Source organism: Rhinatrema bivittatum, chromosome 3 (genome assembly GCF_901001135.1).
Source record: "Rhinatrema bivittatum chromosome 3, aRhiBiv1.1, whole genome shotgun sequence".
Taxonomy (NCBI): domain Eukaryota; kingdom Metazoa; phylum Chordata; class Amphibia; order Gymnophiona; family Rhinatrematidae; genus Rhinatrema; species Rhinatrema bivittatum.
In genome coordinates, this window is record NC_042617.1 from 379,769,671 (window position 1) to 379,797,192 (window position 27,522).

Consider the following 27,522-nt stretch of genomic DNA (forward strand, 5'->3'; position numbering starts at 1 on the left):
AACCCCAAATTAAAAATTCCACACAGACGCTAAGTGTCACTTGCTAATATGCAATCAGGAATAAACCATTGCACCATTGCAGTAACCTCCAATGGAGAGGCTGTGGCAGAGAGGGTACATTCCTCTGCTGTATACCTCATGACCTTGTTATTGGGTCACACTTCTTAGCAGAGATCCTAGTGAGGCCATACACTAGTTACAAAGTAGGGATGTGCATGGGGATAGTTTTTGTTTCATTTTAATTTCTTTTTGTTTTTAAAAATATATGATTTCTTTTGAGTCATGGTCCTTTTTCAATTTACATTTTCTTTTGTTTTTTTTAGATCACACTAACTCAAATAGTGCGCTCTGTTTAAACTGGTGTACTTCACATGTTGGCCTTGGGCAGACCTGGTGATAGCATTTGTAAATATTATTATACCACACAATATGTGATTTCCAATGCAGACTAACTGATGTTGCTCTGAAGTTAATGTTGGAATTTGACTGAGCTGCATTTTGAGTTGTATTCCCCATCCCCAATAATTACAAGGTCTGTGGCATGTGATCATGATTGATTTCTTTTGAGCTAGCAAAGGGCATGTTCTTGCTAAGGTTGTGCAGTATTGATATGCTTTCACTACTGTTTTTAGCCTTCAAAATAAAAAGAGTGAAAGTAAGAATTTCATAAACTGACTTCATTTTTAAGTTTTACAGTATATCTCAATTGCATAATTGAAAAGAAATAATGGAAGGGGCATACATGAGCCACAGACAAGATGACTGCCTGCACTTTTTTCTCTTCCTGGGTGTGTGTATATGTGTGTGTGTAACATAGTAACATTAGTATTGACGGCAGATAAAAGACCAGATGATGCATCCAGTTTGCCCATCAAGTTGCTTATGGTAGTAACTACCACTCCATGCAGGTTCCCCCCATGCTTTCTGTTAAGTGTAGTAGTAAATACTGCTCCATGCAGTCTAACCCCATGTAGAAATGATACACCTAAAGTTAACATAGGTTATCCCCTTTCTTCATTTCCAATCTCAAGCCTTTAGGGTTCCACAGTGTTTATCCCATGTCCTTTTGAATTCATTTACTTTTCTAATCTTTACCACCTCTTCTGAGAGGGCATTCCAGACATCCGCCCCCCCTCTTGTGAATAAATATTTCTTAATGTTGGTTCTGAGTCGTTGTTCTGAGTCATCGTCCCCTGGATTTCATATTGTGACCATTAGTTCTACAGCTTCCTTTCCAACAGAAAAAATTTGATATCTGTACATCATTAATGTCTGTACAGTATCTGAAGGGATATCCTCTTCTCCAGGATATGCACATTGGTCTTCTGAAATAAATCCCACTCAATTTTTTTTTGCCTTCCTCTGGACCATTTCCATCCTGTCTCCATTCCTTTCTGAGATATGGTCTCCAGAATTAAACACATTGTCATGAAGTGTGAGCCCCTTGGCTGTGGTGGAGTTGATGTGGCTTAATAGGTGAACTGGCTAGGCCCTTGCTCAAGCTGAGACTAGGTCTGAGCTTCATCTATACCAATGCCTTACCCCACAGGTTGAATCCTTGGGTTTGGGGGCCAGCAGGACTTAGGTGATGGTTCCTCAGAGAGCAGTCAGACAGAGTCTGTAACCAGGCCAAGTTTGTGACAGGTGGAATTCAAGCACTGTTAGTATCTGGGCCAAGGTCAGGGCAGCCAGAGAGCTGGCAACATCAGTATCAAGGCTGAGGATGAGGCAGGTGACAATCAGGCAATGGTCAGCCATCCAAGCAGAGGTCAAGGCAGGTGGCAGTCAGGAAAATGTCAGAATCCAGGCAGAGGTCAAGGCTGGCAGCAGTCAGGCAATGGTTAGAATCCAGGCAGGAGTGAAGGACAAGAGGTCAGGTGGTGAAAGAAGGAAAGGGACTAGGGTGAGGAGAAAGGACCAGAGAAAGGAAAGGCGAGGAGCAGGACAGACGGCAAGGTGAAGAGCAGGACAGGAGGCAAGGCGAGGAAGGGGAGCAAGACCAGAATAAGGCACGGGAGAGGAAGAGGTCTGGAAGCAAGGCAGGGATGAGGAGCAGGTTGGGCAGCAAGGCAAGGACAATAAGTAGCACACACACTGCAGGGAGACCTGTTGCTGAGGCACTGGCTGGAAGCACAGCGAAGGTTTAAGTGCCCCATCAGGATGATGTCATCCCACGCTGTACTCCACTGTTTCCTATTGTGGAGTCTACTTAAGGCAGTGCATGGTGCATGTATTCATGTCTAGGGGTCAGGCCGTGAGTGAGCCGGAGGAAAAGCAATGGAGGCATCTGTGCCGCAGACCGGACTGAGGCGACTTGGAGTGAGTGCGGCCAGTTGTGAGACCGTTCCACAACAAACCAGACATTACACACAGTTGGGGGTGGTTCCATGAGGATGTAATGAATATCATGGTTATTTGTGTAAGGGGACTTGTAGGGTGTGGGGTTTCCTGGGGGTGTGGTTTAAGGATTGTGAAACTATGGTTGGGGTAAGTGAGTGTGTGTGCGCGCGCGTATGTGTATACAAAAGTGCTTGTGGCAGGATGGTAAACTGAGAAGCTGAATTTATTTTCCTTGTCTCTGTGAGGGGTGTAGATGTATGTATGTATGAGGGAGATGCTTGTGTTTATCTGGGTGGCATGCAGGAATATGTAGGTTGAGCAGGGTGGGGGTAAGGGGGTTGTGCTTGGCTACATATAGGAGTGTGTATGATGCTGTGAAGGATGTGTGTGTGTGTGTGAGAGAGAGAGAGACAGAGGTTGTGAGAATGTTTATGTGTAGATGTGTATGATGTACGTTTTTGGGTGCATGTAGTATGTGGTGGTAGTGGTGGGGAGTAATTACAGAGTGAGTGGGATGTGGCTGTGGGGCATGTGTAGGTGTGTATGGTAATGGTATCTCACTAGTAGCCCAAAGGTCCATGACCTGTGCAGCTTCCTGGGAGACTATCCATGTGTCTCATGATGTTCCACTACTTTTGTACTCAGCAGGCAAGTCCATATTTATTTATTAAAATTTGATTTCCCATCTTTCTCTTCTATTTTACATCAAAGCATGTCTGCCAGTGAAATGATGAGTAGCCTGAAGTAAGAGAAATAATAGTGCCCCACCACCTGCACTGAGATTAATAACTACTAGGCCAGGTACTGAGATCACTGGCCACAGGGCAGAGCATCTACACACACTGTGGCACTTAAGCTTTGTGTGCTGTGAGTGTAGCACTTCAGCAAATGGCTGGACACAAAATACATGATTAATTTCTTCAAAAAGCCAAACAGTGACACAACAGAGTGCATATTAAAGGTACAACAGAGCAGAGAGTAACAGTGTGAAGAAACCTAATCTACAGAGTGGCAATATGAATGAACTGGGACTGCTGGTCTTTCTGTCTGTGTAATGATGAATAGCTTGAAGCTGATGAAATGAGATAGCACTAAGATAAAATAACAAGGGCAGACACTGCTTAGATGGCTCGGAGGTGAAAAAAGGGGAATAGGATTCAGATGACAGCTAGGGTTGCCAACTGCCCGGTTTTGGACCGGACAGCCAGGTTTTCGGCTGTGCTGTACAGTGTACGGTCAGAAGTACTGACTCGACACTGAAAATCTGGTTTTTGCAAGAGGCTCCTCTTTCCCACAGTTTCCAGATTACAGGGAAAGACAGAGCTGAGAAATGTGCTGTGTCCCCACCCTCTTGCCTCCTTTCCTGTGTTGTGATTGGATGGTATGGGAAGAGGAGGTGGGGCATAGCACAGCACTCAGTTCCCAGCATGACATTGGTTCTCTGCAGCAATGCCCTCTGGGTCCCTCCCCCTCCCTCACTGAGTACTGGGCCAAAACCTGAGACAGCAGCTGCAGCGAACTAGCCAGGGATACAGTCACAGAGGAGGGGAAGGTGGAGATAGAGACAGTCAGTCACAAGGTAGGGAAAGGGGGGAGAGACAGAGGGCACACAGAAAAGGGGAGGGGAAGGAAGATAGACACTTGGGAAGCAAGGGAGGAAAGAGATACAGAGGGGATATGGAAGGAAGGAAGATCACAGGGAAGGAGAGAGCCACAAGGGGAGCATGTCGGAAGGCAGGAGATATAGATGAAGGAAGGGAAGGAAGAGACAGAAGAGGCACAAAGGAGATGGGATACAGGAGGAAAGGAGATAAAGAACGAGGAAGACACTGGGGAGGAGAGGGAGACAGGAGGGAAGGAGGGAGAGAAAGACAAGACAATGGGTAAGGAGGGGACTAGAGGCAGGAGGGCAGCACAAGAGAGGAGTGTACAGAGGAGTGGGAGGGCATATTGAGAGACAAGTGGCACAAGGGAGACACAGATGAAAAGCTGGGAAGGTTTTAAAGAACGAGAGAGAGACCCACCTGTGTCTGAGAGACAAGGCTGTGTGTTTGGGAGTGTGCATGTGTGATTGAGATAAGAGGATGTGTGTATGTGTGTATGAGAGGAAGTTGTGTGTTTAGGAGTATGTGTATGTAGAAGAGAGGAGACAGTGTGCTTGGGAGTGTGTGTGTGTGCGTATAAGATAGGAGGCTGTGTGTTTAGAGGGAATTATAGCGGTGAGTGTGTATTAGAAAGGCTGTAGTTGTGAGAGAGAGCAAAACTGCAAGAGAGTGGCTGTGACTAATGTGTTTATGAGGATAATGACAGCTAACTCTGGACCCTGACTTTTATGGTTCAAGATACTGATACATAGATATTAGGAAAAAAGTGCAGGACGGCTAAGTCCAAAAGCAAAGTACATTCAAGAAGAATTGTATGAATTATCAAGAAAGCTGCTCACCCTGTAAAAAAAAAAAAATTGTTAGCAGTAATTTGTTATGGGTTTGACGGTGCTTGGTGTTGATTTTTAATATTACTACCCTTAACAGAAACATGGGGGGTACCTGCATGGAGTGGCATTTACTACAATAAGAAACATCCTAGGCAGACTGGATGTACCATATGGTCCTTTTCTGCCATTGTTACAATGTTACTATGTTACTGGGGCCAATGGGCTATTGGCCTTAAGTCAGCACATCTTCCTACACACACATACACACACACACACACACACGTGCCTACTGACACCTTTGCTAGCTATGTGTGTTTCAGGAGGAATCAATGGCCACAGACACAAATAAAGTGATTTTACATACTAAAGGCAGAGCAGGCAGTGACAGTTAGCTATTTGTTAGGAAGAAGTAGCAATTAATGAATGTCTGCCTGCAATGCTTCACTGCTACTGCCTAGTGCCTATGTTTAAATACCTACTGCCCTATTTGGCTTAGGGTCTTACAAGACTGACTCAAAGTCAAATCATTCACCAGTTAATGCTGTCTGCAGAATCTTCATCTGCTGGTGGTAAGTTGAAAATCTTAAAAAAAATAAATAAAAATTCTGAAAAGGGTTAACTATTAGAAACATATAAACATAATGGAAGAAAAAGACAATTTGACCCATCTAGTCTGTCCATCCATTCAATTTATCTAGCCCTTACAATTCCCATCACTCCCTCAAAGATCCTCTGTTTTTATCCCATGATTTCCTGAATTCAGATACCAGTTTTGCCTCCACCACTTCACTGGAAGGCCATTCCTTGTATCCATTATCCTCTCTGTAAACAAATAGTTCCAAAGATTACTCCTGAAGCTACCCCCTTATCACCCTCATCCCATGACTCCTTGTTCTAGATTCCTGTTAAAAGAGGCTCACTTCCTGTTCATGGAAACCTTTGAGATATTTAAATATCTCTATGATATCTCTCCTATCTCGCCTCTCCTCTAGGGTATACATGCTTAGAACTTTATGTTTTAGAATGAAGACCAATGTTCATTTTAGCAGTCCCCTTCTGGATTGACTCCAATCGGTGTCAATTGAAGGTGCAGTCTCCAGAACTGTACCAAGTATTCCAAATGAGGTCTCACCTGGGACCAATTAAGGGGCAATATCACCTCCCTTTTTCTGATGACCATTCCTCTCCCTATTCAACCAAGCATCTTTCTAGCTTTTACCATCACTTTATCCATCTGTTTGGCCATCTTATAATCATCAGATACAATCACCTCAAGATCCCACTCTTCTGATGTGCTTAGAATTTCACCTCCAATATTGTACCTCTCCCTTGGACTCTTGTCGCCTAAATGCATTACTCTGCACTTTTTAGCATTAATCTTAGCTGCCAGTCTCTAGACCTTTCTTCAACAATCGCTAGATCCCTCCTCATGTTTTCCACACCTTTCTGGCTATCTCCTTTTTTGCAGATTTTGGTATCATCAGCAAACAGACAAACCTTTCCTGACAATCCTTTTGATTTGTCACTCATGAAAATTTTGTAACCCCAATTAAGGGTGATTACTGAATGTTGAATGGATCATACTTAACTCAGTGCTAAGTTCTACTTCAAGAGCTATTACTCTTGTAGCTCTGAGGTATGGGTCTTTGTCTCTGGAGGGAGGCTGTCATCCTAGGCCCAGGGCATAAAAGTGAAATTCCCTTCCCTGGTGTTTTACTATACCCCTTAGTGTGATATACTGGAGGGAACAGACAAAGCACAGTTATGAGTATTCCAAAATTATAGTTTCTGTGATTTTTTAAATTCAAAGAAAGTCCAATTTCTCTGATAAAACTGTTCCAATTTATATCTGAGTTTGAATTGGGTTCTTTTTCTTACTAGACTTCTCTTCCTTCTCTGTGTATTTGTCCCTGGTACATAGGGCTTACCCATCCATAGAATAGCAGGAGAAGTGTACCTGGGGGTCAGGGTAATCCTAGGTGTGAATGGAATCTCCCTTTTCCTCTGGAAAATCATACTTGAGGTCCATGTGAGTCAAGGTCTTCAAAACCCTAGCCTATGTCTTGTGTCCCAAGGGCATAGATGAGTGGGTCTCTAAAGATTTTGGTTCTTTTCTATTTTCCTCACTCTTGGACTGCTCCTAAGGATCTCTGTAGAAAGGTCTTTTGCTGAAGAGAAGCAGGGCTGCTATGACCCAGCTTCAGTGTGAAGAAGTGTGATGAAAAACTTCCTGACCCAATATAAGGGTAAAAACACTATAAAAGTCCACACCTTTCCTCTATGGTGATAATTCCCAGCTGCTCCCTCACTGACAGTGAGAGGAGTACTGGAGATTTTCGTGTTTCTGTCCTTTAGATACAGGGCATGTTTCTACTCCAAGAGGGACCAAGTTCTCACCTGAGGTCAAAACAAAAAAAATTCCAATTGGAGGCAGATCCTCACTGGCCAGGGAGCACTGATAGAAATCCTTCTCCCAAATGAAAGATCAAGCTGAGAGGCTTAAATGTATGCTCAGTAGGGATGTGAATCGTTTTAGGACGATTAAAATTATCGTCCGATAATTTTAATATCGTCTTAAACCGTTATGGAACACAATACAATAGAGATTCTAACGATTTATCGTTATAAATCGTTAGAATCATGAGCCGGCACACTAAAACCCCCTAAAACCCACCCCGACCCTTTAAATTAAATCCCCCACCCTCCCGAACCCCCCCAAATGAGTTAAATAACCTGCGGGTCCAGCGGCGGTCCGGAACGGCAGCGGTCCGGAACGGGCTCCTGCTCCTGAATCTTGTTGTCTTCAGCCGGCGCCATTTTCCAAAATGGCGCCGAAAAATGGCGGCGGCCATAGACGAACATGATTGGACGGCAGGAGGTCCTTCCGGACCCCCGCTGGACTTTTGGCAAGTCTCGTGGGGGTCAGGAGGCCCCCCACAAGCTGGCCAAAAGTTCCTGGAGGTCCAGCGGGGGTCAGGGAGCGATTTCCCGCCGCGAATCGTTTTCGTACGGAAAATGGCGCCGGCAGGAGATCGACTGCAGGAGGTCGTTCAGCGAGGCGCCGGAACCCTCGCTGAACGACCTCCTGCAGTCGATCTCCTGCCGGCGCCATTTTCCGTACGAAAACGATTCGCGGCGGGAAATCGCTCCCTGACCCCCGCTGGACCTCCAGGAACTTTTGGCCAGCTTGTGGGGGCCTCCTGACCCCCACGAGACTTGCCAAAAGTCCAGCGGGGGTCCGGAAGGACCTCCTGCCGTCCAATCGTGTTCGTCTATGGCCGCCGCCATTTTTCGGCGCCATTTTGGAAAATGGCGCCGGCTGAAGACAACAAGATTCAGGAGCAGGAGCCCGTTCCGGACCGCTGCTGTTCCGGACCGCCGCTGGACCCGCAGGTTATTTAACTCATTTGGGGGGGGTTCGGGAGGGTGGGGGATTTAATTTAAAGGGTCGGGGGTGGGTTTTAGGGGGTTTTAATGTGCCGGTTTTGCGATTTTTAGATTTTTAGATTTTTCACGATTTTTCACAATATTTTACCCTCCCAAACGGCAACAATACGATTCCCTCCCCCTCCCAGCCGAAATCGATCGTTAAGACGATCGAGGACACGATTCACATCCCTAATGCTCAGGAGTGAAGAAAACAGCTCCTTACTCCTTAACTCCAAATCAGAATGACCACACATTTCTCTCTCCTAATTCCCCTTGTGTCTAACGATCTGAAGTCGGCAAAACAATGTGACAAGGTGATAGCTAAAGCCAGAAGAATGCTGGGCTGCATAGAGATAGGAATATCGAGTAAGAAAAGAGAAGTGATTATCCCCTTGTACAGGTCCTTGGTGAGGCCTCACCTGGAGTACTGTGCTCAGTTCTGGAGACCGTATCGCCAAAGGGACAGAGACAGAATGGAGGTGGTACAGAGAAGGGCGACCAAAAAGGTGTATGGTCTTCATCGAATGCCTTATGAGGAGAGATTGAAGAATCTAAATATGTATACCCTGGAGGAAAGGAGAAGTAGGGGTGATATGATACAGACCTTCAGATACTTGAAAGGTTTTAATGATCCAAAGTCAACGACAAACCTTTTCCATGGAAAAAAATAAGCAGAACCAGAGGTCATGATTTAAAACTCCAGGGAGGAAGACTCAGAACCAATGTCAGGAAGTATTTTTTCATGGAGAGGGTAGTGGATGCCTGGAATGCCCTTCTGGAGGAAATGGTGAAGACTAAAACTGTGAAGGACTTCAAAGGGGTGTGGGATAAACACTGTGGATCCATAAAGTCTAGAGGATGTGAATGAAGAGAGGGTGGCTTGCAAGAATGACAGCTACTACCTGGAGATAATACCCTTATTCAATAAACATACACATGGTTAATGCGACTCCATCATTGCTCTAAGCTTCAACGGCAAGAGGAAATGTGGAAAAAAGGATTTGCATTCACAAAAAAGTGGGGAGTAGCTTACCCCAATCCAAATAAGCCTGATACTTCACTTTCAATGCATATCCAGTGTAACTCTCTGCTTCAACGGCAGGGGTAATGAAGAAAAGATGGTTTATATTCAGACAACAACAAGGACTGAATTACATAGTCTGGGTAAACAAAAAAACATGGGTGTAGCTTGCTTGTTACGGTGGTTACTACCCTGAATCAATTAAGCCTGATACTTAACTTTCAATGCATATCCAGCGTAGCTCTCTGCTTCAACGGCAGGGGGAGTGAAGAAAAGTGGATTTATATTCAGACAACAACCAACAAGGACTGAATGCACAGGCTGGGTAAACAAATAAGCATGGGAGTAGCTTGCTTATTGTGGCGGTTACTACCCAGAATCAATTAAGCTAGATACTTCACTTAGATGCAGTTCCAGCACTGTTCTCTACATTAATGATGGGGGTGGAAGGGAAATAGAACCAAAAGGTTTCTAAGGGCCAAGAGTAACAGATAAGTATGAGGGGAAAAAAAGAGTGAAAGCTTGCTGGACAGACTGGATGGGCCCTTTGGTCTTCTTCTGCCGTCATTTCTATGTTTCTATGTTTCTTGTGCATGAGAAGCTCATCATTCCAACAATCCTGTGTGGAGATGCTGTTGGGAATGGTAGTGCTCTCTACTGCTTTCTAACCCAAGGACAGGATGCTAGGGACATTTAGTGGAGACCTATGGGGGCTCTACATGTTGAAAGAACTGGTCCTAGGACTGATCCCTGAGGCACACCACTAGTAATGCCTCCTCCTCAGAGCAAACTCCATTTACCACTATCCTATTACTGGCTGTGTATATTGTGTGTTAATTTTTAAGGCTAGTATTTGTTTGCAACTGTTCAGAATTGTATGTGTTTATGGAAAATAGACTTTTTATTAAGTTTGTGAGCTAGTAAAGGTTATTATTTGTGAGTTTGCAAAAGGTCACTTACTTGATCTGAGAAGATGAGAATACGTCCCTGGGCAACTAGTCACTAGTTTGATTGCCACTCAACCCCCTTCCCCTCCCCATCTTCCACCTACTGCAGACACATTTTTTGTTATATAGATAATGCTCTCCTCCCTGATTTTAGTGATTGAAAAATTTTAGCCTTATTACTGATCATTCACAAACTAGTCACCTAGTTATTGATTTAAAAACATTGAGGTCAATATTCAAAGCTATTTAGATGGATAAATCAGAAGTTATCCATCAAAATGGTAAGTTATACATCTAACTCACAAGTTATCAGTCTAACTCCAAGTTATCCATCTAACTACAATTATCTATCTAGCTCCATTTAAATGTTTAGTTTTGAATATTGACCTCCTTAGATTTAAGACATCAAGTAAATAATTTAACAACCCTTAAATTCAGAGACATAGCTATTCCTTAATTAGCTTTTACAACTTTAGCAATCAAATTAAGATGCAGACAAAAGCCCAGCAGCAAGTTGGGAGGCTATCCAGTATTTTGCACCAAGGGTCTCATGTATGATTATTTACCTATTGGTAAAAGGTTGTATTTGTGCACCCCGTCAAAAAGCTCCTAGCTCTCAGAGAATGAGCCCAATCTCTGGAGGTCAAAGTAGCAGACCTGGAGGAGCTGAGACACATAGAGAGGTATATCGAGAAGACCTTCAGGGACATAGTAGAGCAGTCCAAATTCTAGTCAAGCAGTCCTTGTGCTGCTTTGAAGTATCAAGGTCACTTGGCAGGAGACCATCACTTTAGTGCTGAAAGAAGTGATCCTGAAACTGGGACCTACCCTCCAGGTGATACTTTGTCTTCGCAGTGAGGATGTGTCTCCAAGGCTGTGTACCCTGGAAGGAAAGGTTAAGATGGCCATTGTATAAGGTTATTCAATTTTTAGGAATTTAGATAGATGGATGGCTGGAGAGTATGACGATTGCTTCTTAACTTGCCTGCCTGATGCATAGGTAGAGGACTTCATATACCACCCAGATAAGATTTTATAGTGCTAGGAAGACTGTTTTGGTGCATGTGGGCACTAATGACATAAGAAGGTGCAGGAGAGAGGTTCTAGAGGCTAAATGTAGGCTCTTAGGTAGAAAACTGAAATCCAGAAACTCCGGGGTTGCATTCTCAGAAATTCTCCCTGTTCCACTTGCAAGACCTCAGAGGCAGCTGAACTCTGGAGTCTTAATGCACAGATGAGATGATGGTGCAGGGAAGAGGGTTTTAGATTAGTTAGGAACAGAGGAACATTCTGGGGAATGGGGGAGAATATTCCAATGAGTGGGCTTCATCTTAATCAGAGTGAAATCAGACTGCTGGCACTAATATTTAAAAAGGAGATAGAACAGCTTTACGATTATGTGTGTGGGAGGGGGGGGGGGGCGGGGAGCCAACATCTTTCAGAAGCACATTGTTCAGAGGGATGTATCTTCCACAGATAGTTGCAAAACAGGGAAGTTAGAATATACCAGTATAGAGGTTGTGTTTAAGACTGAAGTAGCTCAGATGGATATAAACAAAAAGCACTCAGATGTGAATGACTCTAAATTGCCTGTTTCATTTGCCAACAAGCAGGTTAAGAATGCAAAGAGAAATGAAAGTACAAATGAAAAACATACTTTAAAATGTTGATATGTGAATGCCAGAAGTCAGAACAATAATGCTGGAGAGTTAGAATATATAGCATTATACAAGGATATACACATAAGACATTATGTAACAATGTAACAAGTTGTTTTGTATGTAAACCGGAGTGAAGCCAACCCTGCTATACCTCAGTATATAAAAAAATGCTAAAAAAAAAATAAAAAATTATAAGCATTTCAGAGATGTGTTATAAGGAGGATAACCAATGGGACACTGTGATACCAGGGTATAAATTTTATAACCATAATAAAGCAAATCAAGTTGGTGGAGGGGTAGCATTATGTATAAAAGTTGGCATATTGTCAAACATGATAAAATTCCTTCAAGAAACAAAATACACTGTGGAATCCTTATGGATAGAAATTCCATAGGTGACAGGTAAGAGTGGGTATATTTATTACTGGCTGTCTGGCCAAAATGAAGAAACAGAAATACAAGCTGAAATTTTAAAAAATTGAATAAATTTGGCAACATAATAATAATGGGAGATTTCAAATACCCTGGTATTGATTTGGTCAATGTCTCATCAGGACATTGACCAAATGTCCTGATGAGAAGAGATGAAGCTTCTAGATGACATAAATGACTGCTTCATTGTGCAGCTGTTCCTAGAACTGACAAGAGAGAAACCCCATTGCAGAAGGATTAACACTATCATCTGGGAAACATCACTAAGCCTGCCCGACAGTCGCACCCTACCACCACCTACATCACAGTCTGTCACCATACAGCCTCCGGCATGTGCTGATGACTTTACCACTGATGAGCGCATGGAGGGGGCTACTGTTACTCCTGATGGTTTAGTCGGGCTTTCTCAGTTTATGGGTGAGTCAGCTGTTTCTTAGACTATTTTTTCTATTGTTAAACTGGAGGTGGTAATACTCGATGCTTTATGGGACTTGGAGGCTAATCTCTCTCAGTCCTTTATTGCTCAATGTCAAAGTGTCCAGGCTCTTTCTCAGAGGTTGGATCTGATGTCTCAGGACCGCCAGCGCATATTTCAGGATCATTTGAAGAAAATTCAAGTTGCTGAAAAAGATATCCATGATATTAAAGAAGTTAACTCAGGTATTATTTGCGAGTGTACTTTTCTAACTTGAAGCATCCATACCAGAGTTCTAAAAGAATGAAAACATGAAATTTCTATCCTGTTACTAGCAATCTGTAACATATCAGGTTTGCCTCCAAACCTGTTAAATTTTTATGAAGGGGTTAACGTGGATAAAAGTGAACCAGTAGATATAACGTATTTGGATTTTCAGAAGTCCTTTGACAAAGTCCCTCATGAGAGGCTTCTAAGAAAAGTAAAAAGTCATGGGATAGGAGGCGATGTCCTCTCATGGATTTCAAACTGGCTAAAAGACACGAAACAGAGAGTAAATTGTGATAAATTGCAGGAGGACCTTGCGAGACTGGAAGATTGGGTATAAAAATGTCAGATGAAATTTAATGTGGATAAGTGCAAGGTAATGCATATAGGGAAAAATAACCCATGCTGTAGTTACACAGTTAGATTCCATATTCGGAGTTACAACCCAAGATAAACATCTAAGCGTCAACGTGGATAATACATTGAAATTGTTGACTCAGTGTGCTGCGGCAGTCAAGAAAGCAAACAGAATGTTAAGAATTATTAGGAAGGGAATGGTGAATAAAACGTAAAATGTCATAATGTCTCTGTATTGCTCCATGGTGAGACCGCACCTTGAATACTGTGTACAATTCTGGTCGCCACATCTCAAAAAAGATATAGTTGAACTGAAGAAGTTACAAGAAAAGAGACCAAAATGATAAAGGGGATGGAACAGCTCCCCTATGAGGAAATGCTAAAGAGGTTAGGGCTCTTCAGCTTGGAGAAGAGATGGCTGAGGGGGGATATGATAGAAGTCTTTAAAATTATGAGAGGTCTAGAATGGATAAATGTGAATTTGTTATTTACTCTTTCAGATAATAGAAAGACAAGGGGCCACTCCATAAAACAAATCAGAGAAAATTATTTTTTTACTCAACGCAAAATTAAGCTCTGGAATTCATGCCAGAGGATGTGGTTAGGGCAGTTAGTGTAACTGGTTTTAAAAAATAAGTTCCTGGAGGAGACGTCCATAAACTTCAATTAATCAAGTTGACTTAGGGCCATATTTTAAAAAGGTTATGCGCATAACCTGTCTTCCGCGCACCGGGCCTATTTAAAAAAGGCCTGGCAATGCATGTAAAGCCCCGGGATGCGTGTAAGTCCCGGGGCTTGCAAAAAGAGTCAAGGAAGGGGAGGGGCAGGAGCGGGGCCAGAGACCTCAGACAGAGCGACCATTGTTGCTCTCTCGGAGGATCGCGTGCTGGAAGGCTACTGGCATGTGCAACCTGTACCTGCCGGGAGGCAGGCGCAAAAGGAAAGATAAACATTTTGGGGGGGTTAGAGTAGGGCTAGGGGGGTAAGGTTAGGGGAAGGGGTGGAAAGGTCAGGTTAGGGGGGAATGAACGGGGGAAGGCAGCACGGCTCGGAGCACGCAAGGTGCACAATTGGCACCTCCTTGCCCATGCCGACCCCGGATTTTATAACTTGTGCGTGCCTGCACACGCAAGTTATAAAATCAGGTGTACATGTGTGAGCGACGGGTAGTGCGTGCACATGTATGCCTGCGCGCAACCTTTTAAAATCTACCCCTTAGGGAATAGCCACTGGTATCACTGGCATTAGTATCATGGGATATATTTAATGTTTGGGTTCATGCCAGGAACTAGTAACCTGGATTGGCCACTGTTGGAAATGGTATGCTGGGCTTAATGGACTCTCGGTTAAACCCAATATGGCAATTTCTTGAAAACTATGATTCCTGAAAACTTGAAGGTGGCCAATGTGATGCTGATTTTTTAAAAGGGCTCCAGACATGTTCCAGGAAAGTATAGATCAATGAGCCTGAAATCACTGCTGGCGAAATGGTAGATACCATTCTGAAAAAGAACATTACTGGCCATATTGATAGACATGGCTTAATAGAGAAGAGTCAATATAATTTTATCAAGAAGAAGTCTTGTCTTTCTAATCTTTTAGAATTTGTTGAAGGTGTAAATAAAGGTGAGCTGGTTGAGATAGTGTATTTGGATTTTTAGAAAGCATTTGACAAAGTCCTCTATGAGAGAGTTCTCTGGAAATTAAAATGTCTTGGTATAGGAGATAATGTTCTGTTGCTGATTAGTAACTGATTACATGACTAGATACAGGAGATAGGACTAAATGGACAGTTTTCCAAATGGAGAAATGTCTTTAATGGAGTACCACAGAAGTTGGTACAGGGACCTGTGCTCTTTAACATATTCATAAATGATCTGGAGAAGGGAATGCATGAACTAATCACATTTTCAGATAGAACCGAATAATTTAAAGTTGTTAAAACAGGAGCAGATTGTGAGGAACTGCAGAAGGATCTTGTGAGACTAGGAGTCTGGGCAAATGAACGGCATAATAACATAGTATTGATGGCCAGAAAAGACCAAATGGTCCCATCAATCTCCTCAGCAAGATTCTTAAGTAGCAAATGTCATTCTGTGCAGGTTACTCCCATGTTTATGTTAAGAGTAGTAACTGCCACTCCATGCTGTTACCCTCAAGCCTCATGTTAAGGGTAGTAATATTTACAATCAGAACCAAGCAATTGTTAAACCCATAACAAAATTATTGCAAGGGGTGAGCAGCAGCCTTCTTGATAATTCAGACAATGCCCTTGAGCATGCTTTGGCCATAGAAGCAATCCTATGCTTTTTCCCTAATGTCTGTGTATCAGTACCCCAGACCATAAAAGTTGGGGCCCAGTGTTGGCTGTTATCTGAATCCAATTCTTCTTTTTCCCCTCACCATCAAAGCGGAGAGTGATGTTGCAGTTAAGTCAAAAGCATCAAAACTGATTGGTCTGCAGTTGCAAAAGTAGCTTATAAATAATTGCTGTATGCCATAAACTAGCCTTGAATTTGTGGCCTCAATTGTGTGCGCTGGTTGCTCCACTTTTATGCTAGTCACCCTAAGGCTTATGTTAATGGTAGTACCTTCTGATCCATGCAGGTTACCCCAATCTGAAATGCTGCACCTGAAGTTAATGTAGATTACCTTATTTCTTCATGTCCATCCTCTATTCTCTAGGGAATTCTCTAGGGAATTCAAAAGGGCATGGGATAAGTACTGCCCATGTCTTCACCACCTCTTCTGAAATGGAATTCCAGGAATCCACCACTCTCTCTGTGAAGAAAGATTTTCTGATGTTGGTTCTCAGTCATCCTCCTTGAAGGTTCATATTGTGACCCCTAACTCAACAGTTTTCTTTCCAGTGACAAATTAAATCTAATATGGAAAAGTACAAAGTGATGCAGAAAGGGAAAAATAATCCCAGCTATGGGTACACAATGCTAGGTTTTACATTGGGAGGATTACCAAGAAAAAGGATCTTGGAGTCCTTGTAGACAATACATTGAAATTCTCTGTTCAGTGCTTGGCGGTGGTCAAAAAAATCAAATAAAATGTTAGGAATGATCTGGAAAGGAACAGAGAATAAAACAGAAAATATCATATTTCTTCTGTATAGAGCCATGGTATGACTATACCTTAAGTATTGTGTGCAGTTCTGTTAGCCCCATCTCAAGAAAGTCATAGCAGAACTAGACATGGTGCAGAGGATGATGACAAAAATGATAAAGAGGTTGGTACATCTTTCCTAAGATGAGAAGCTATGAAGGCTAGGGCTCTTCAGCTTGGAGAAGGGATGGCTGAGGGGACTAGATTTAAATTTATAAAATCATGAGTCGGGTAGAATGGGTAAATAAAGGATGGCTTTTTATTCTTACAAATAATACTAAAACAAGGGTTTACTCTAGGAAACTAATGACCAGTAGATTCAAAACAAATCAATGAAAATATTTTTTCACTCAAACTCTAGAATCTATTGCCAGAAGATGTGATCAAGGTAAAAGGCATATAAAGTTTAAAAGAGGTTCCTGAGGAAAAGTCCATAATACATTATTAGCCAGATAAAGAAAGCTCTTGCTATCCCTGGGATTGAATAATAGGAATCAGATCTACTATATGGGATCTGATAGGTACTTTTGACCTGGATTGGCCACTGTCGCAGACAGGATATGGGGCTCGATGGACCTTGGCCTGACCCAGCATGGCAATCCTTATGTTCTTAATCATAATAGCTATCTCTTTCAAAAGAACAATGTGCTAATACTGTCATTTCCTCAATTCCCCCAAAAGTAATCATCAGACAGCCCCAGCCCCAGTATATTATATATAAATATACTGAGAAGTAACAGTATTACAGGCCTGCTTACAGGAGGAAGATCAGGTTACTCTGAAGCCATTAAATTTAAATTGCATTAAAACAGCCAATTTTTGGTTATATAGTGAATGGCTACCTCTCATGGAGGTTAACCGACCCCATACCAGGTTAAGCAGTTTTCCGTGGTGATAAGCACTTTTTGTTCAATAGTGGACACAGAAGCTTTTCCATTTTAGTGATTTCTCATTAGCATGATCAGCGGTGCCATTTCATTTTACTCACTCCAAACTTGATTATTGCAATTCCCTCTTTCTTTGACTCCCCTATGTGACTACAAAACCACTCCAAATGTTGCAAAATGCAACTGCCAGAATCATAACCAACACTCGTAAAACAGACCATATCACCCCTATCCTGAAAGACCTGCACTGGCTTCCCATACCATTCAGAATACTCTATAAAACACTTACCACGATACACAAATCCATACACTCTCATAATTCCCTGTGGCTGGATATACCTTTCAGTGCTGTGCAACAGAGCCGCCCTACAAGAACAGTTCACAAAGGAACCCTTCATGTCCCTTCTCTGAAAATAGCACAGCTCTCTTCCACTAGGGAACGAGCTCTTTCTATCGCCGGCCCCACACGTTGGAACTCCATGCCCATGATGCTACGCTTAGAATCCTGCCCGAATAAATTAAAAAAGAAATTAAAAACCTGGCTATTTCAACAGGCCTACCCAGATTAGTCTCCTTGCTTCCCTGCCTCTGAGCCCTCCCTCCACCCTCTCTTTCCCTGAAGCCTTCACCCTCCCCTTACCTTCTCCCCTCATCCCATACCCTTTCCCCCCCCCTTTTTTCCCCTTAATGAACTCACCTTCCTTGCCGAGAACTCCGTGCCCTCTCTTCTCTTGTCCCCCCTTTTTAGCTAGTAATCTCTTCATTTTATGCCCTTTTCTGATGTAATTATCATGCTGAATTGTTGTAATTAGTTGCAGTTTTTTCGAATTTGTTGTAATTAGTTTCAGTTTTTCCAATTTGCCTTTTGATTTGTTTATTCTCTCTTTCTTCTCAATCCTGCACTTTGTTGCCCCGTTGGCTTTGTTTCTCCCCTCCCCATCTCCTTGTTCTATTGTATTTTCCGCTCATTTTGTTAAAATGTGAACCGGCATGATGTCTCGTACTAATGCCGGTATATAAAAGCTGGAAAGAAATACGACGAGTGAGATAATCAAATTTGCAGATGACACAAAAATGTTCAGAGTAGTTAAATCACAAGCAGATTGTGATAAATTGCAGGAAGACCTTGTGAGACTGGAAAATTGGGCATCCAAATGGCAGATGAAATTTAATGTGGATAAGTGCAAGGTGATGCATATAGGGAAAAATAACCCATGCTATAATTACACCATGTTGGGTTCCATATTAGGTGCTACAACCCAAGAAAGAGATCTAGGTGTCATAGTGGATAACACATTGAAATCGTCGGTGCAGTGTGCTGCGGCAGTCAAAAAAGCAAACAGAATGTTGGGAATTATTAGAAAAGGAATGATGAATAAAACGGAAAATGTCATAATGCCTCTGTATCGCTCCATGGTGAGACCGCACCTTGAATACTGTGTACAATTCTGGTCGCCGCATCTCAAAAAAGATATAATTGCGATGGAGAAGGTACAGAGAAGGGCTACCAAAATGATAAGGGGAATGGAACAACTCCCCTATGAGGAAAGACTAAAGAGGTTAGGACTTTTCAGCTTGGAGAAGAGACGACTGAGGGGGGATATGATAGAGGTGTTTAAAATCATGAGAGGTCTAGAACGGGTAGCTTTCGGATAGTAGAAAGACTAGGGGGCACTCCATGATGTTAGCATGGGGCACATTTAAAACTAATAGGAGAAAGTTCTTTTTTACTCAACGCACAATTAAACTCTGGAATTTGTTGCCAGAGAATGTGGTTCGTGCAGTTAGTATAGCTGTGTTTAAAAAAGGATTGGATAAGTTCCTGGAGGAGAAGTCCATTACCTGCTATTAAGTTCACTTAGAGAATAGCCACTGCCATTAGCAATGGTTACATGGAATAGACTTAGTTTTTGGGTACTTGCCAGGTTCTTATGGCCTGGATTGGCCACTGTTGGAAACAGGATGCTGGGCTTGATGGACCCTTGGTCTGACCCAGTATGGCATTTTCTTATGTTCTTATGTTCTATTAAATAAATAAACAAATAAATAAATAAACTTCATTTAAACCTGAGTTCAGCAAATTCTCAAGCTGTGCAACAGGAACGGTGATGGTCTTTATTCAGCATTGACCAGTCAAGCAGCTGCATGCTAGGCTGGTATTCTTTAGGTGCAACTTTCTATTCTCATTATCTTTAAGTTGATTTGGCTCTTCCCATTCATTTGTATTGGGAGCAGCTGTCTACAAATAGATTTTTACTGTGTTCTATGCCAGGGGACCCCCTGAGGAAACCTTCACTGGCAAAACAAGGGCCTTGTTGGGGATTTTCCATCAGACCCAGGAAACAATACATAACAGTTTATAAAAATAAAATAATTCCCATTGTGTGAATGGTAGTGTATGAGTGTAGAAGTGTACTTACGTTAGTGAATGTTTGTGAACATACTTGCATGCACTTGTCATTAGTGAGGTCTTTAGGAACAGTATTGTACATTGGAGGTGTTTATACCAATCTAACACACTGAACAATTGTATAACGTATATACACAATTCATAGTGATTCTATTTATTTAATTGTTGTTTGTAGTTATTAATATACAATTTTATGTTTGTAAACATTTGTATTTGTACATCTCAATGTATATTCATGTAGAATAGGATATAAGAACAATTAATCAAAAAACTGTTCATTTGTTTTAAATTTCTAATTTACTAATACAATATTATTTTAATTTGAACATCTAACATCAGTGCTTTTTCCCAATTGGGATTTTTTTGATATAATATTTTTGAGCTCTTCAAAGAGCACACATATAACCCAATTTTTGTTTTACATATATATGGTCTTGAATTAGGGGGAAAAAACCCCACATGATTAGCAGATTAAAACTATACTTTTGCCTCTTACCATGTCCCTTGTAAAAAGTAAAGGAGGATTGATGGACTCAAGCTATGTATATACAAAAATGTCCCTACCCAAAAAAGATTATGGCTTGGAAAATTCAAAATATGCACTTACATACTTGGGGGCCGATGCAATAATGTTCACGGAAAGTGGGCGCTGACTTTTCAGCGCCTGCTTTCTTAACGCACGCATGGCGCCCGCAAGGCTGCCCGCTGCGGCTGCCGGCTATGAAGACCGACACCGGTAAACTCGGCCTTGGTTTTCATAACCGGCCGTCTGCCAGTAATGAAAATGGCCGCCGATACATTTTTTTCTGACTCCACCACAAAACGCAGGTACAAATGCCCATGGGTATTACATACCCTCAGCAGGTTTCAAAGAGAAAGTCTGTGCACATGTTTTCTCTTTGAATTAGTGTAACTAACCCCAATGACACATGTATTTATTTATTTATTTAGAAACTTTTTTTTATACCGATATTAGTGGTTATATCATATCGGTTTACATCGAACTGCAGGTAGAAAGTACATAGAACAGGGAAGGGGAGGGGGACTGTAATTAAACCAAAAGTCAGAGAAAGAAAAGGAGAGAGGAACCGGAGAATGTAACTGGAGAGAAACATGTTAGCTTAAAGAATGTAACAATGAATGACTCAGAGGCAGCAATGAAGCGATGGGATTAGTGTGCAGGGGACCTAATCTGGAGACTAATTTGAAAATTGCCCCATATATGCTGATATCGCCCCATAAATGCTGATATCGCTATCAGCTTAATATTCGCTGCTATTTGGGTTCTTGAAGAGCCTGTTTTCCCACTCAAAATATCATATAATATATTTGCCCTACCTTCCTGAATAGCTTTTTACCACAGTCTCTATGCTGGTCTGAATGGGGGGAGGGGGGCCAGCATGAGAGGACATTTTCAATAGCATTTATGTGAGCAAATAGCAACCTGAGTGCAGCAATAGGCCATCTGAAAATTGGCCTCCATCAATGAGACTAAAAATATGTGAATTGTTCCACAATGTGTGCATTTTTATCCACATTTACAGAGGTTTCCCCAGGGGAATAGCTCAGTTGGAGGAATGGCAATAATAGCTCTAGATTTCATTTTCAAATGTACGCACATTTTTATTCCATGAAAAAGAACTCATAGATATAACAGATGCAAATGTCCCCAGATACTTTGCATGGGATGGCAAATGTGCATGCTTTCCCTTTGAAAATTGGAGCAGAGTCTGCCGATAAAAAGTATCAATGGACATTTTCTCAATGTGGACAGTTTGATAAACTGTTTCATAAATGAGTAAATCAACCTCATGGATATAGGGAAGTTTCTGGGAGCAAAAATATTCACATTCTGAGTTCAAAATTAGAGATGCTGTTGGACTGTGTATCTCAGGAACTTCATGTCAAGGGGATTAATATAGCTTCTAATCTGTGACCTTGGTTTTGACTTTTGTATACAGTAATTCCCTAATTTAAGTCTCTCCTCCCCTTATTATCCCTTTTAGGATATGAGCCACATAGATTTATGTGATTTTTAGACATTGGGTACTAATTAAAGCAAGCCTTCAAAATGTAGATGAGTATAAGTCAACTCTATTTTCCTTTGCTAAGATAGAATCAATGAACATTAATGTGCAATCAAAGGTAAGCCAAATGCTACTCTGGTGAAGCACATAAGAGCATGGCCATTAAGATAATGACTTAAGAATATAGGTGCCAGATGTTCAGGAAAATCTATTAGAAGAGGAAATGGGGATAGTACTATTAAGAAAAGAACAATGATGGATTTTCAAGTTAAATTAGAATCCCTGAGGGGTCTCTCAAGGGGAACTTTATCAAGAGCCTTCTGAAAATCCAAATTTATCTACATGTTTACTTACAGCTTCAAAAAAATCAAATAGATTTGTAAGCCAAGTCCTCCCTTCGCTAAATCATATTGACTTGTCCACATTAAGCCACTTCTATCTATATAACCAGTAATTTTGAAATTAACAATAGCTTCCACTATTTTACCTGCTACCTCTCTTGCTCACCAATCAGTAGTTGCTTGGTTCACCCCGGAGTCCTTTTTGAAAATTAGTATTACATTTGCTACCCTTCAAGCTTCAGGTACATAGGCATATTTTAATGATAGATTATAGATTAACAATAATAGATATGCAATTTCATATTTGAGTTCCTTTAGAACTCTAGGGTGACTACCATCAGGTCCTTGTGATTTGCTACTATTTAGTTTGCCAGTTTGCTCTAGCACTTCTTCCAGATTCACACAGAATTAATTCAACTCCTCTGAATCTGTATCTTGAAAGAATGGTTCAAGCTTGGGCATCTTCCCAGCATCCTCTTTGGTAACAATCAATGCAAAGAATTCATTTAGCATTTCTGCTATAGACTTATCTTCTCAGAGCATTCCTTTTTACTATGCCCCCCGCCTTCGAACATCTAATGACTCAGCTAACTTCCTCACATGTTTCTTGTTTAAATTGTACTTGAAAAGTAGGGTTTTTTAAAATTATTTGTCCTATTTGGAAAGTCTCTCTGCTTTATTAATATTTTACTAGCTGACACCCATTGAAATTCCCCACAGGCCAGAATGAATTGCCCTCCCTTTCCAGCCCCAGCACAGCCTTCCCTCCTGCTCCGAGCCCCAGTACAGCCTATTCAACTCCATTATAACTTGTTTTCCCCACACAGTCTGAGATGCAGTACAGTCTGCCTACCTTCCCCCAGCCCCATCCCAGGCTAGTTCTCCCAGCTCCAGTCCCAGCCCCAGCTGCAGCAAAGCCACCAATGGATATTCCCCAGAAACATCTATTTATTGCCCCACCCTTCCAGCCACAGCACAAATTTCCCAGACCGAGCAACGGCACTCAGTACAAAAGATTGCCTAGCAACCATCTCACTGCTGGACACTTAATTTTGTTCAATTGTTAGTGATTTAAAATTTTTAAGGGAGTAGGGATAGTCAAACGAATCTAAAGTAATTTTAATCTATTGGTTTATTTTATATGTGTCTGTCAGTGATCTTCTAGAGACTACAATTAATTTACATATAGCTACTTAGTTACATACCTTATTGACCCTTATTTCAACTAACTCCCTGTTATTGTAACAAATAAATACATCTGTATTTGAAAATTAAAGGAAGTGATGTTTTTGCACATGCCTTGCAATTCTCTGCTGCTGGAAAGAAGAGGGCATTTGGAAAATGGACGTGGGAATTGAATCCAGATGGCTTGTGGTGTCCTCTGGAGTCCTCTACTGGGGCTGCTGGGAGAAGTATCCAATGAGCCTTCTGGTCCTCTGCTGCTAGAAACAATGGGTGGGGGTGACTATGAAAGCTAAAACCTAGATAGTTCACAGTGTCCTCTGGAGTTCTCTACTGGGGCTGCTGAAAAAATATGCAAAAGAGTTTTCATATCCTCTGCTGTTAGAAAGAGTACAGGGGCTGTGAAAGCTGGAATCTAGAAGGCTCACAGTGTCCTCTGAAATCCTGTGCTGTGGCTGCTAGGAAAAGTATGCAAGTAAGCTTTCTAATTCTTTGCTGTTAGAAACAGTGTGGGGGCTGTAAAAGCTGAAATCTAAATAGCTTGCATTGTCTGTTACGTGTGCTGCCCGCGGCAGACCCGCGGTGCAGCCCTCTCACCTCCTGGTTCCTCTTCACTGGTGGCGGTGGGCCGCCAGCTCCGACCTCGGGTCACCTCTGGTGCCTCCAGCTCTGCCATGGTCCCCAGTGTTGCCAGCCAAGATGTCCTTGTTCATTGGGCCTCTCCACGTGGCCCGCGGAGAGATGCCGCCATCGGTGCCACGCCCCTCCATAGGCACGTGCACGCATCGCTAATCCTTTTAAAGGGCCTGTGGCGGGAAGCTGGCCAAGCCCTGGATGTTGACGTCAGACTTCTCAGTGTATATAAGCTCAGGCCTCGCTCCATAGCGTTGCCTTTGCAACAGGTCTCCACGTACTCCTTGTACTCATTGCTGATAGAGAATCCTCTCTACTTCATGTTCCTGATTCCTGTGGTTCCCGGTTCCTTTCTTCCTTGTTCCTGCCCTGTCTATGTGTTGGACTGACTTTCTGGATTTTGACTCTGCTAAGCCTGACTACTCTTCAGCCTCTCTCCAGCCATGGACCTCTGCTATGCCTGACTACTCTTCAGTCTATCTCCAGCCCTGGACCTTTGCTACGATTGACAACACCTGCCTTCTCCGTGCCCTGACCATTGCCTTGATTGACTACGCCTGCCTTCTCCGTGCCCTGACCAATGCCTTGATTGACTATGCCTGCCTTCTCCGTGCCTTGACCATTGCCTTGATTGACTACGCTACATACTTCTCCATGTCCAGAATTCTATGTTGCTTGCCACGACCTCTGCTTGCTGCCGGCCCTGATCCAAACCTGTCTGTTATGATCGTGGACCCTTGGGCCGGCTGAGGTGGTGGATGGTATGCTGTGGAGGACCACAGCAAGTGTCACAGCCAGAAGGTGGCAAGGAAGAGACTCGGATGAGGCTTCACCACTGGAAGTCCGAAGTCCCCCCAGGAGGAGCCCAGAGGGACCCGGATCTCTTGGACTTAGGTGGATCCTATGCGACCAAGGATCCGGGCTGCAGCCAACGAGATGGACGAAGGACGGCTGGGCCCAGGTGACTGAAGAGTCTTCACCCTCGGAAGCCTGCGGCTCCACCGGGAGGAGCCCGTGAGAGCCCGAGCCGCTGGGACTTAGGAGAATCCTCTGGGCCAGCAAGTACTGGATACCTGAGGTGATGAAGAAGCCGAAGTCAGAGTCCAAGGGCGAAGCCGGGTCAGAAGCCAGGAGTCAGAGATCCAAACCAAAGCCAGGGATGAAAGCAGAATACGGAGTCGTGGGATGGAACCAGGTCGGAAGCCAGAGGTCAGAAGACAATACCAAGCCAGGAACGGAAGCAGGAGATGAAGTCATGGGACGGAGCCGGGTCGGAAGCCAGAAGTCAGACATCAATACCAAAACCAAGGGGCGGAAGCTAAAGACAAGTCAGGAAGCAAGGCAGGGTCAGAATCCAGAAGACAGAAGCAATCCAGGGATACAGCAGCAACTTGAGACTCAGACAACTGAGGAACCTCGTTGCAAGGCCCTGTCCTGATGGAGCTGCAGGGTTTAAATACCCTGCAGCGTCTGACGTCATCCGGGGCGCCCCTGTAGTTTTCCCATGCTGGCCTCTTTAAGGCTCCAGCCCCTGGGCGTGCGTGCGCCTAGGGGCGGGGCCAAGCGCATCAGGCCGGCGGCAACTCCCTCGCACAGGGAGAGCCACAGCAGGCTGGAGATCGGGCCTACGTGACCGAGGAGAGCTCCCTGCAGGCCGGGCTGGCCCTGAGGTATGAGGAGGGACTGGGGCATGGCCCGGTCCCGTAACACTGTCAGTGACGCCTCCTCTAGCCTATTCCCTGGACGTGGACTTACAAGGCTCTGGCCTTTCTTTGCTTGAGCGCCTCCAGTTACTCTCTGTTCCATTGGTGCCTGAGTTCCTGTACCGAACCCAGTCCAGGGTAGGGCTATGCCACCTATCGACTGCTGTCTCTGGGCTAAACCACCTCTCTTCTCAAACCAACCTCGAGGCCCACCTAAATGCTGCCGGCCCCAGCACCCAAAGGCTCAACCCATGGGGAACCTGGTATAGGTGAAGCTCCAGTGGCCTCTACCTTCAGCCTACTCCACCTGCCGATGGTAGGGACCCATAGGTCCCTACCTACGGGTTGCATCAACCCCACTTTGGCCCAAGGGTCCACCTCTGATGCAACATTGTCCTCTGAAGTCTTCTGCTAGGACTGCTGGGAGAAATATACAAATGAGCCTTCCAGTCCTCTGCTGCAGACAGACCAATACAACGTCCTCCTAAGTGCATTATATACTGTATATAGATTCCTTGATATCAAAAGGTTTGAATTAATATTTGAACTGTCTTTTCCTTTTTGTAAGTTCCCCCTTTTTAATGCAATATAGATACCCTCATGAAGCCTTAGGAGTTTGATGTTTGGTTTAATTGATTTTCTTCTTGTAGATAATTTATATGAATTTTTGGATTGAGTGCTTTTCCTTAACTTCTAGGAATCTCAAAACTACACAATTATAATGGATTGATGCTGGACTTTCGAGTTTAACCTGGAATGATTTGTAGCATTGATTTACTCTGACCCTGTATGACATTGCTTATGTTCTTCAAAATTGAGCTGAAGCAAGCAGTAACTTCTGTATTCTGGTTAGGACACAAATGCAGAAAGTTATAGGCAGGAATGAATAAAATATGCAGGCACCAGCAAATAGACATAGGCTGGGGTAGAAAAGGGTTACAACATGACCTCCAATACCATGAAATTGGCTATAAAAGTTCAGCTAATAAATCAGAAGAAGAGATCATGATACAAGGTTTCAAGGAGCAGCATTAGAAAATAATTCTTCATGGAAAGTGTTGGGGATGCATGAAAAAGCCCATGTCGCCTATTTTTTGGAAATGGTGGAGGTACAAAGAGTAACATAATTCAAGGAAGCATGGAATAAGCAAAGAGGAGCCATAGTTGTAGAAAGGTGAACGGAAAGCCTGAGATCAACTGGGATCTATGGCATTGCAGCAGGAAGTAAATTGTGCAGACTAGATGAGCTTACCCACCAACATATTCTATGTTTCTGTGTTTCTATGAGCCCTCAGTGGTTGTGGATATTATCTCCCTGATGTAAAGATGGAACTAAAACCTACAGGGTTATCTGTCCAATACCAGCACTATGGAGACTATGCCTCCTCCTGCTGATAACATCACAAGCCAACCATAAAAGAGAACAAATGGGAGGAGTCTGAGTTTTATATCTAGGTTGCATCCTTTGGGGGTCTGTTTTGGCTAGGTTAGGAGATTTATATCTTGTGGGATTATTGCTCCCTGAATTTTCTTTGGAAAAGGTAATTTGAGAAATGAGAGGAGGAGCAGTTAGATAACTAGGAGTTTTGGGTGGCATAGCTCTGAGATTGTGGTAAGAACAAAAGAACATATAAATGGCTAAGCTGGGTCAGACCAATGGCTCATTTAGCCTAACATCTTGTCTCTGACAGTGGATCCAGAGTCACCAGATGAAAACCAGAGTTCATTTAAGTGCTCCCTGTAGATCTATAAAAGTGTGAAGCCACTTGGCCTCCACCAAATATCTAATATCCATTTATGTCCTTATCTTCCAGGAATGCATCGAGATCTCTCTTGAACCCTGCTATGCTACTTATTGTGACTAGAGAAATACTGTCTTGTGTTTGTCTTGAAACTACTAGCATACAGTTTCATTGGATGAC